Genomic DNA, 10,000 nt, shown 5'->3' with positions numbered 1-10,000 from the left:
TTTAGATTATAACCCCTCAGTCTCGCTATGCCACCGCAGGACTCCGCCCACTAAAGATAGTTCCTCACGGTACCCACAGATATACAGAGATGCTCCAACATTTGAGAAACATGCGATGTGATTGGTTGTCCGGTGAGCCCTTAGAGCACATTTGGGGAATTATGAATGGATTTTGGATGAGATACCCCACTTAATGTTAATCAATAAATGAACTTTTTCATTCTGAAACTGTCTTTCATTATTATTTTTAGTTTTTCGTGAACAGAAGTCGGTGATCCATCATCAGACAGACCATCAGGGACGGGAGACCAAGTAGCTCGTTAAGAGCCAGTCAGAAAGCCCATTCCAGTCCAGTCAAAGGGGAGCAGAGGAGTAAATCACTACTTCAGTGCCCGAGGTCACAAAGCTGTCTGGCATCGGCTAGTCCGGGTGTCAGCTGAAGAACATATGATGTGATTGGTTTGTTCGGTAAGCCCTTGGAACATTTGTTGAGTTATGAATGGATTTGGATGAGATACCCCAATTTCAATCAATGAATAAACTATTTATTTTTTTCTGAAACGGTCTTCTGTCAATGACATGAATAACAGTAAATGTTAGTGATGCAAAGGGAACGCTTCCCCTGAGTCCTTAAGTGTCTCGGTTGGACATCTCTCCATGGATACGAGTCCACCACCTTATGTCTACCTCCCACTCCATCCGCATTCGACTCTCTTCAGAGAAGCTGGACCAAGGATGAATGCACTCGGCGCTGCATCACCATCCCATGTGCCCACACACCAACCCCCACCTATCTCCACAACTACCCCACACCAACCCCCACCTACCCCCACAACTACCACACATTATCTCTCTCTTTCTTTGAACACTGCAGTGGCACAGAAGATTGTTGAATATGATGATTTTTGTGTCTCTTGCCTGGACATACACCAAGTCCACATACAACCTGCCATGTCTGTGTATTGCTTCTGTTGGGCAGGGCTGGGGCCTGTGAGCGTTTATCTGGTTTGGTACCACAGGCTCACCAGGTTATCTCTAACTAATATATGCAATCAAGAAACGGGAGAGATCTCCATAGAGTATTGTCCCAATTCACAAATGCATGTTGCTGGAATACGAAATGAGTCCAAGCTAAATCCTCAGGGCTCTCCGACCCTCAATAGATCAATATTCACATGCAGGCAGGTGTCCACCCAATATGCTGGTTTAGGCTTTCATCAGTGTGGCAAGCATGCCAATATGCCCAGGAGCAATTTCCTCTTTAACCTTATTGATGAAATAAGACTGAGAAATGATACAGATTTGCAGGGTGCGATTTGCTGGGGAAGGATTTCCCTCCTCTGGTGTATATCTCTTCCTCTGCTGAATTATTTTGATTCCCCTCTTGTGCCTAATGTTACTTCACCAATAAACCATATAAAATACCTAAAATAAAGATGTTTAAAAAAAAAAAAAGAATAGTCTATAGTGCACCAACAATAAAATCAGAAATGGACTGTCAATGTTAGCGCGCTCACTGGCCTGACAACAGCCCTGATAGCAAAAGGCCAGTGGACCACTGTTGGGCAGAGCTGGCGGTCCTGTTACAGCAAAGAGCATTTTTTAGTTAGTCATCTATACCACTTCAATTATTTTCACCAACCATTAACATTTTTATACATGAGACCAGTGCGTAACATACATCTTTAATTGACCAAGTCAATATTCACCTTGAGAGCCTTCTTGTAGGCTAGGCGTACCACGAACATCTTCTGTTTAATGGCTGATATTTTAAATAGACTATGCCAAGGATATGACTTAGAAATTCCAGGAATTGACAAACATTTTATGTTATTTTGTTAATTTTCACGCCAAGTTAAACTAAAGATGATTGTGGTCCAAGAGAGGACAAGAAACATCCCACCACCAGTGGGTTGCCAACCGAAATCCACCGGAGGACCGGTATAGGCTTGCTATCTGGGACAGATGTCACCGCGGCTAAGAGAAGATCTGCAGCAGCCAAATTGGTGATCTTGATTTATTGAAGTTGCTGTCTAGTGAGCTTCCTGGTTAACAATCTGCAAAGCGCGGAAAGGAAGCACTCCTTTGAGCAGTCAGTTCAGCCAACTCTAATGCAGAAAAAACTTTGCTGTAATCACATAAACAAGCAGCTGGCTCTGCACGGCTGGCCTTACTGTTAGCTATTTAAGCCAGCACATGCTGCAAGAAACAGCCTAACATGCTTCATAGTCTACTGTCTATAGCCGACACGATTTATTTGCAGGAATAAAAACATTTAAAAAAACACTCTGTGTATTTGTTTTCCATGTTGATAGGATGAAGGCTTCTACAACCACTGCTGGAGTAGGAAAACTCAACTGGTGTGGTGGATGCGAAAACATACCACAAGACACTTGGAATGACAAATAAATAATCCTAACATTTAAAACTATAGAAATATAAAAATATACACAAAAATAAGATTAATAGGCAAGACAAACTAGAATCAGATTACTCAATCTCACAAACTAGATCAGGGTGCCAACTACAGATCATTTGAGAACAATAATTGGTTACAAGTATGCTTCTGAGCCTTTTGAAACAAAAGTGCAGAGGAGGCAGGAGAAGTACATTCTCCTTTCTCTAAGAGCTGGCGACAGCTGCTACTGGTGGGAGTGATTGGGCGTCCATGAACTTGCATCGAGGTAAGGAGCACATGCTGCTTTAACCCACTCATGTTTTTGAGCTCAGAAGTCTCTGGTGATCCACCAATGTATTTTTCTCAGAACAGGAGGCTTTAACTAGCAGACCTGTAGAGATGATGGATGCTTCTGGAGGTGGAGAATGCTACATCTGTCTACGTTGTGAGCGGTTTCTTTATTAATCAATTTCTTTTTCTCCGCCAAGACATTAAAGAGAGCCAGTGAGAAGTACTAGGGGGACATTAAACTGTGAGGTCTCGTTTCTGTCAGAGTGTAAACACCTGTTGCAACATGCTTAACCAGCAATGCAGCTCCGCTCTTGGTATTTACTGTTAATGAGTGAAAACCTGCTAAGGGCCACAATTTGTAGAGACTGCAAAACCACCACATGTTTGTTGCCTTCAGATCCTGCCACAGTTCTAGCAATTCTTGCTTGTATGCCGCCCGACACCCACGCCAACAAAATGGTGTGTCTATTCAGCAACCCCCCTCCCAACAATATAAGCATCATTCTGCGCCAACTGTATTTTATTAAGACACTTGCAATGACAAATAAATAATCATAACATTTAAAACTATAGAAATATAAAAATATGCATAAAAATAAGATAAATAGGCCAACCAAAAAGAACAAAGTGAAATTAGAATCAGATTACTCAATCTCACAAACTAGAATCAGGGTGCCAACTCCAAAAAGGTTAACTGACCCACACTGTCACATGATATCATTGCTGTGACGTGCAAATGAGCGATAGAAAACCAATCACGCAAATATCACCATTCCAATTCCTTTTGTGCGGACCTTGTTTCATCTTGTCTCAAATCTGATACGGCATATGTTCAATGGGTTATCCCCCTGTGTTCCTTTATTTCAAATGGCATATGGAACCACACCCAAAAATCTCTGGAGAATTCTTCATAGGCTCTACATTGTTTTCTCCATACGTAGGTTTCCCCTAAACATCTATAGACACATATTTCCTAGCTATACTTTGTCCACCAGCCAGCACCCACTCACCTGTGCTACCACACACACACCCATGTGATATAAATATATAGACACACCCATGTGATATAAATGTATAGACACACCCATGTGATGTAACTGTATAGACACACCCATGTGATATAAATGTATAGACACAGCCTCCGTTGGCCAATCCTCTCAGACCAGATTGGTAAAGCAGTAAAGCAGTGCACTGCAGTAATCGCTCTCTGTTCATTCCTCTCTGTTCTCTTTCAGTGCCTCACATACGTCGTCATTCTTACCCAAGCAGAGAGAGATGGGCTCTCCCCTCTCCCCCCCCCCCCCCCCCACCCCACCCCAGAGAGAGATGGGCTCTCCCCTCCTTTACCCCCCACCCCACACCACCCCACCCCCCAATCCCGCAGTGATCCTCCTTTGTAAAATTGTTTCATCTGGGTTCACCATTCTGTCCCTCTATCAAATTCAGCTCTCCACTCCACCACTCCATATCATCCCATCCAACAGTGTTGGTAAAGGTGTGGGATGTGTTGCATGTCTGCCGTTAGAGAGCGGTAGCACAGAAGCCACCGCGAGCTGCACAGGCAACATCCATATGAACAGATATTGACATTAAAATAAATGTTCCACCGATGCTAAAATATAAACAACAAAATGTATACAAACACATTCAATTGTGCTGCTGCCTGACTAGATGGGAGTGTGCTTACTGTTGCTCCACTGTTTAATCCAGGTTATAATGATGAGGTAATACGAGGAGGCTGGATCACTACATTACCTACATTAATGTCACTATTTAACATCAGTTTCCGCTTGGCGAGGAAGCTCAGGATGTCGGAAAGGTGGGAGGTGCCCAACAACAAAGAACACCAGGTGCAAAGGGGGCGTGCCCTTTCATCTTATTTTAATTTTTTTTGTTCTCTCTTTTCAGTCTCATTCTCACTCTCTTCCCCTCTCACTCTCCCTCCTCCTTCTCTTTACACAGCTGAGATGAGCAGCTGTTGTTGAATTACGCTTGTGTGTGTGTGTGTGTGTGTGTGTGTTTGTGTGTGTTTGTGTGCGTATGTGTGTGCAGCTTACCTTGGTCACCACAGGTTTCACAAATTTACAGGCTCCGCTCAGATGATCATGAATTTAATAGCTGGTAGAAATGGCCACAGTACAGGAGCCCGGTGCTGTGGTGTGCCACTGAGGAGACAGGAGAATCCCCACCAAACGTCCCTGACGCTGAATAAAATAGCATCTGGCTGAAGCCTATCCTCTAGTTCTGTATCACAGGCTGAAGCCTATCTTCTAGTTCTGTATCACAGGCAGAAGCCTATCCTCTAGTTCTGTATCACAGGCAGAAGCCTATCCTCTAGTTCTGTATCACAGGCAGAAGCCTATCCTCTAGTTCTGCATCACAGGCTGAAGCCTATCCTCTAGTTCTGTATTACAGGCTGAAGCCTATCCTCTAGTTCTGTATCACAGGCTGACTTGCAGGAGGTTTTAGTTTGAGGGAGGCTAACAGGTCCTGCTCTGTTTCCCCTCTGCTCTTCTCTCATGAGGTCTCACTTTTGATTGAAAAGACTCTCTAAGGGGATGTTAGGCTTGCCTGGAAATGGTTCCTTCTCCTTATTTTAAACTCTCTTTCTTTCTTTCCCTCTCTATTTTTTTTGTTGCTGCCTTTTCCGACACTTTGAGTGTTTTAAATGCTTGCTGGACATGATCTTTTTTGAGCAAAGCAGGATTGTGAGTATGGTGGTGGGGACTGTTGCAGTGTATCGTTGACTGTTACTGTCGTGTCTGTTAATCTTGCCAGTTATAGGTGTGGCTTATGGTTCATTGTGTGGATGTGAATGACTGTCTGTGCCTGTGTATGTGTGTGTGTGTGTGTGCCTGTGTAAGTGTGTACGTGCATGCGTGCACACGTGTGTGTGTGCCTGTGTGTGTGTGTGTGTGTGTGTGTGTACGTGCATGCGTGCACACGTGTGTGTGTGTGTGTGCCTGTGCCTGTGTGTGTCTGATTTATGTAGGTGTCGTATGATAGTGGCTTTTATGTGAGGCTTGGGCCACAGTCCCCACTGAAGTGGTGGGAGATGCATGGGGATGACGGATTGCCATGAGAATGGAGTATGACACAGACCCAGAGTAGGTGTAAAAGGGGAAGACGGGGCTGTTTTATACAACTGATATGAAAGAGATGGATGATCCCGCATAGTGCTTGGAGATCTCATTCCTTCTACAGCGCTCAACATAACACAGTGAACTGGATCTGTGTCACGTTAGTCTTTAAGATAAACACAGGAAAATATGCCTAATTCCTTGTGCTATTGGTTGGGGACCCATTACCCAACAACCTAGTATTATAACACAACAGGGTGCACTACAACCATCATATGGATACTTAACGATACTTAACAACAACAACAAAGTGCCCTCATGAGCATTTCACTGGGGTCGTCAAGTGGCCACCTTCCTTTGTCAGTGTTTGGTTGAAACACGATACCTCCAGAAGGCTCAATAGTGGTGTCTGGCATCCCAGACCCACCCCCCTCCATGCTCACACTGGGTTTGGACACATGTCAATACCAGAGACAACAACAGATACATCCCAAAATGCACCTTGACAAGATTTCACATGCATCTCTCAGTGTCTGAATGGTGCACTGCCTAATTATCTAAACACGAATCTCATTATACTATGGCATACCACAGCCTGTCCAGGGTAAGGGATGGGAGGGTTGAGGGGAGGGTTACCCCCTCATGAGTACAAACTAGAGTTAAGGGGCTTTTATACTCGGATTTTACGCAGAAACGGAAGCTCGCAAGACCTGCAAGAGCCCCTTGCGAAGTCACGTAACCCCTCTCGCGTGCTTAAGTTCGTCCCCCAAAATGTATAACTATCAACAAAGCTACGCCAGCCGTTTGCAGCCCGCAAGACTGTGATTGGTCTGCTAACCACATCCTTTCCTGAGTTTAACATTTCCGGTTTCATAGCATAATACCGCCATTTTTAAAAGCCATGGCAGAACCCAAGAAAGATTTTTAAGAATGGAACAAATTGAAGAGCGTTTGGCGGAAGAGGTCCGCAAATATGAGCATTTGTACAACCTGTCAATGACGGAGTACAAGGACACACAGATGGGTGTAAGGGCAGGGTAAGGGCAGGGGCTGGGGGTAGTTGTAAAGCGACTTTGAGTACTTAGAGAAGCGCTATATAAGATTGATGATCGATTGATTGATTGATTGATTGATTGATTGCCTTGTTCACAATGCTTTCAAATTTCTTCACCGCTGAAATAGTAACCTCATACACAGTCAAAGGCCACCTTAAGCACCACCAGTCCAATTTACCAGGCAAGAATGTCCTACCAATGGTATTGATAGCCTTAGCAATGAATTGTCTAAGCTCTTCAACATGTCCTTGGTCCCTCAACATGTTGTGTTGTGATGAATTGTACCACCTGCCTAAACTTTTCACCGGTTTCTCTACTATAAGAGGAATCAGCTCACCATCAATATAAGCAAATTTCTGATTTCCACTCCACACTAAATAATTCACTGGATCCTAACCAGCTGCATGTTACATGTAATCCTAAATTGCCCCCCTGAATTGTTTTTGATAAAAAACTACTATCCTGCATTGGAACACTTACTTTTTTGACTATGCTATTAACATCAACAGAGAGTGATGGGCTAAATGTGTATGGTAGTATGTATTACAGTGAGATAAGAAAAACTGAAGCCACTCTGTGGCATTAAGTAGTCTTGCAACATTGCTGAGAACTCTACAGCATATGTCCTTTTTGAATCAGTTTCACACCCCATGACCAGAGGTACAACCAAAGCTGCATTACAAGCTAGAATGGGAAACACGTCACAAAATTAAATGAGAATGAAAAGAAAGTACTCTGTGCTGCAGAGATTGTCTATGCCAATTGGCTAGAAGTTGGGAAGACAACCTGCAATGCCATAGTGTCAGCTCTTCATGACCCAGCAGGTCTAGCTGTATGCTTTTATCAAAATTAGAACAAAATACTGGAAGCAGAATAGTCCATTAGCAGTGAAAGTGCAAACATAAGGGTTTAGCCTGTAAGCAGTGATTGATGTGTTTGGTGATTAATGAGTCTAATTCTAATTAAAACCACACTTGCATGCCAAAGTGAAACATGAGTTACCATCATACGTATCCCCCCCCACCCCCCCGGGCCAACACACAACCCTCTACTTCAAGTCAACAGCCTCTTCACCAAGTTACTGACCCTACACATCACAGGCTACACAAGACATAATACTACAGGTTGCACAGCACACATCACAACCTACAAACTGTACAACAATTTCTGCAGGCTTCAAGTTGCATACTAAAGGCTAGAGCAGACCTGGGCAAAGTGCGGCCCAAGGGCAATTTGCGGCCCGTTGGCTGTCCCTGTGCGGCCCACGGAGGTCAATTGTAAATTAGGAATCAAACGTAAATACCTGTACTTATTATACGGCTCTTCAGAATGTTCCAAAACGTTCAACGTCCAACGTTCGCAGGTCTGTAATTTCTTTATATTCACTGCTGCGAAAAATGTATGACTGGTGTCATTGGCAACAGGTTTTGTGCTTTTAATTCACATCTTTCATATCATTCCGCAACGCAAGTAGTCCGGTCATTTCACGTAACTGAAAGTCATTGAAACTTGAAGTCAGAAGGTGGGTTGCTGGCGTGAAGAACTGAACGGCAACAAAATCATTAAAAAGAGATATTTTGGAGAAATGTCTTCTATTATTTTGGCAAGTAATCGTTTAATAAGCGGGATATTTTTTTATTTTCGTAGGCCTACATTCGTGCGTGTGGGCGTGCCTGCGACCATTTGCGCTGATAAATATTTATATTACTATTAATTTGTATACTTATACTATTGCATTGCAAGCTTGCTCTCGTGTGCGTGTGTGTGCCATGTGTATTGGTCGTCTGGGAACACCTTTAATACTGCAAACATGCTCATTTTCAAAATCGTTTTGGTGAATGTTGATTACATGTTGATTAAATAATGTTGGCGTTTTTACTATGCCTGCACCACATTTTTTTGATAGCCTAAATGCAACATCTACTCTTACCAGTAGCAGTTAATCAAAACCATACAATTTAATGTTTTTTTTATAAAGAGATACAACTTATATTGAGCAGAATTGAGTTCAGCCTATTGGTCCGGCCCTCCACAGCAGTCCCACTATCTCATGTGGCCCCTTGGGGAAAATAATTGCCCACCCCTGGGCTAGAGGCTACACACAGCATGTTAAAGGTAACACGCTACAGGCTGCAGACTAGAGGCCACATGCCTCATTTGTTAATATCCCCCTGCAGCACACTCTTTGCTACGCCTGTAGGTAAAATGCAGTGTTGAGTGATTGATGGCTCAAGGCTACAGGTTCAGCACCATCATACTGCAGGGAATTCCCACCCAGCCGGTCAGCTCTGCTCACTATATTCAGCCATAATTATCATAGAATAATATGAATCATAGAATTACAGGTTGACTGGAAAGAAGATAAAAACAAAATACATTTTTGGAACATAGAACAAACCCGAACTGAGATTATATGTAAAATGTCAAAATGTACAAATCCTGAAACATTGTAATTCTAATTAGCAGTTGCAGCAAATGTATCATATTATTACACCATTCAAAATAAGAAATGTACGTATATTGATATGTTATAAGATGTTATTTCATGAGAAATGTCTACTGAAATATGTTGCTATAACAATATGATAAATTAATCTTTCATCACAGACACATAAATATGCCACAGGTGTGTCTACACTGAAATCACTGTTCGCTTATAAAACACACTGCAGTATATATATGTTCTTTCAAAGCAGTCTTGGCGCTAGAGGAACTCCCCAGAGTCCGTCATCAATCAGATTAACCCCTATATATCCAACATCGGCAGAGAACACCTGTTTGACTTGCGGCATAACTCAACTCAGTACCAAAGAAAGACAGATAAAGTACAGGATTTTCATTACCTTCAGCATCCTAAAGAAACGGCCACAATATTCCTTCTTCACTGGAGCAATGTGGTAAAACAGAATGATGGCGAGAGAGAGAGAGAGAGAGAGAGAGAGGGAGAGAGGGAGGGAGGGAGGGAGGGAGGGAGGGAGAGAGGAGTGCGGGAGTTTCTTGATGCAGTCTGGGTGAGCTCAGAATGCTAATCAGAGGCAGAGGCCTTTCCCAGTAGCCTGATGCTGAACATACGTCTTGTCAGACCCCTGCAACACACACACACACACCCACGCACCCACACACGCACACACACACACATAAACACACACAGACACTCTGTTAGAGACACACCACCT

At 43.2% G+C, this 10,000-nt stretch overlaps 1 protein-coding gene across 2 annotated transcripts in view; it reads right to left on the bottom strand.

Moving 5' to 3' along the window:
* sv2bb (synaptic vesicle glycoprotein 2Bb) overlaps positions 1-9,746 on the bottom strand; it is a 54,178-nt gene extending 44,432 nt beyond the window's left edge. Inside the window, exon 1 of one of the 2 annotated variants that reach the window (XM_031564593.1) lies at positions 9,668-9,746. The gene's annotated coding sequence lies outside the window, so the exon portion shown is untranslated. The remainder of the gene's footprint in view (positions 1-9,667) is intronic. The other variant, XM_031564592.1, reaches the window with a different exon arrangement.
* Positions 9,747-10,000: the final 254 nt, after the last annotated feature.

Source organism: Clupea harengus, chromosome 3, assembly GCF_900700415.2.
Source record: "Clupea harengus chromosome 3, Ch_v2.0.2, whole genome shotgun sequence".
In the NCBI taxonomy this organism is placed as follows: domain Eukaryota; kingdom Metazoa; phylum Chordata; class Actinopteri; order Clupeiformes; family Clupeidae; genus Clupea; species Clupea harengus.
The sequence above is the reverse complement of the archived record's forward strand: the minus strand, read 5'-3'. Positions and strand labels throughout refer to the sequence as shown.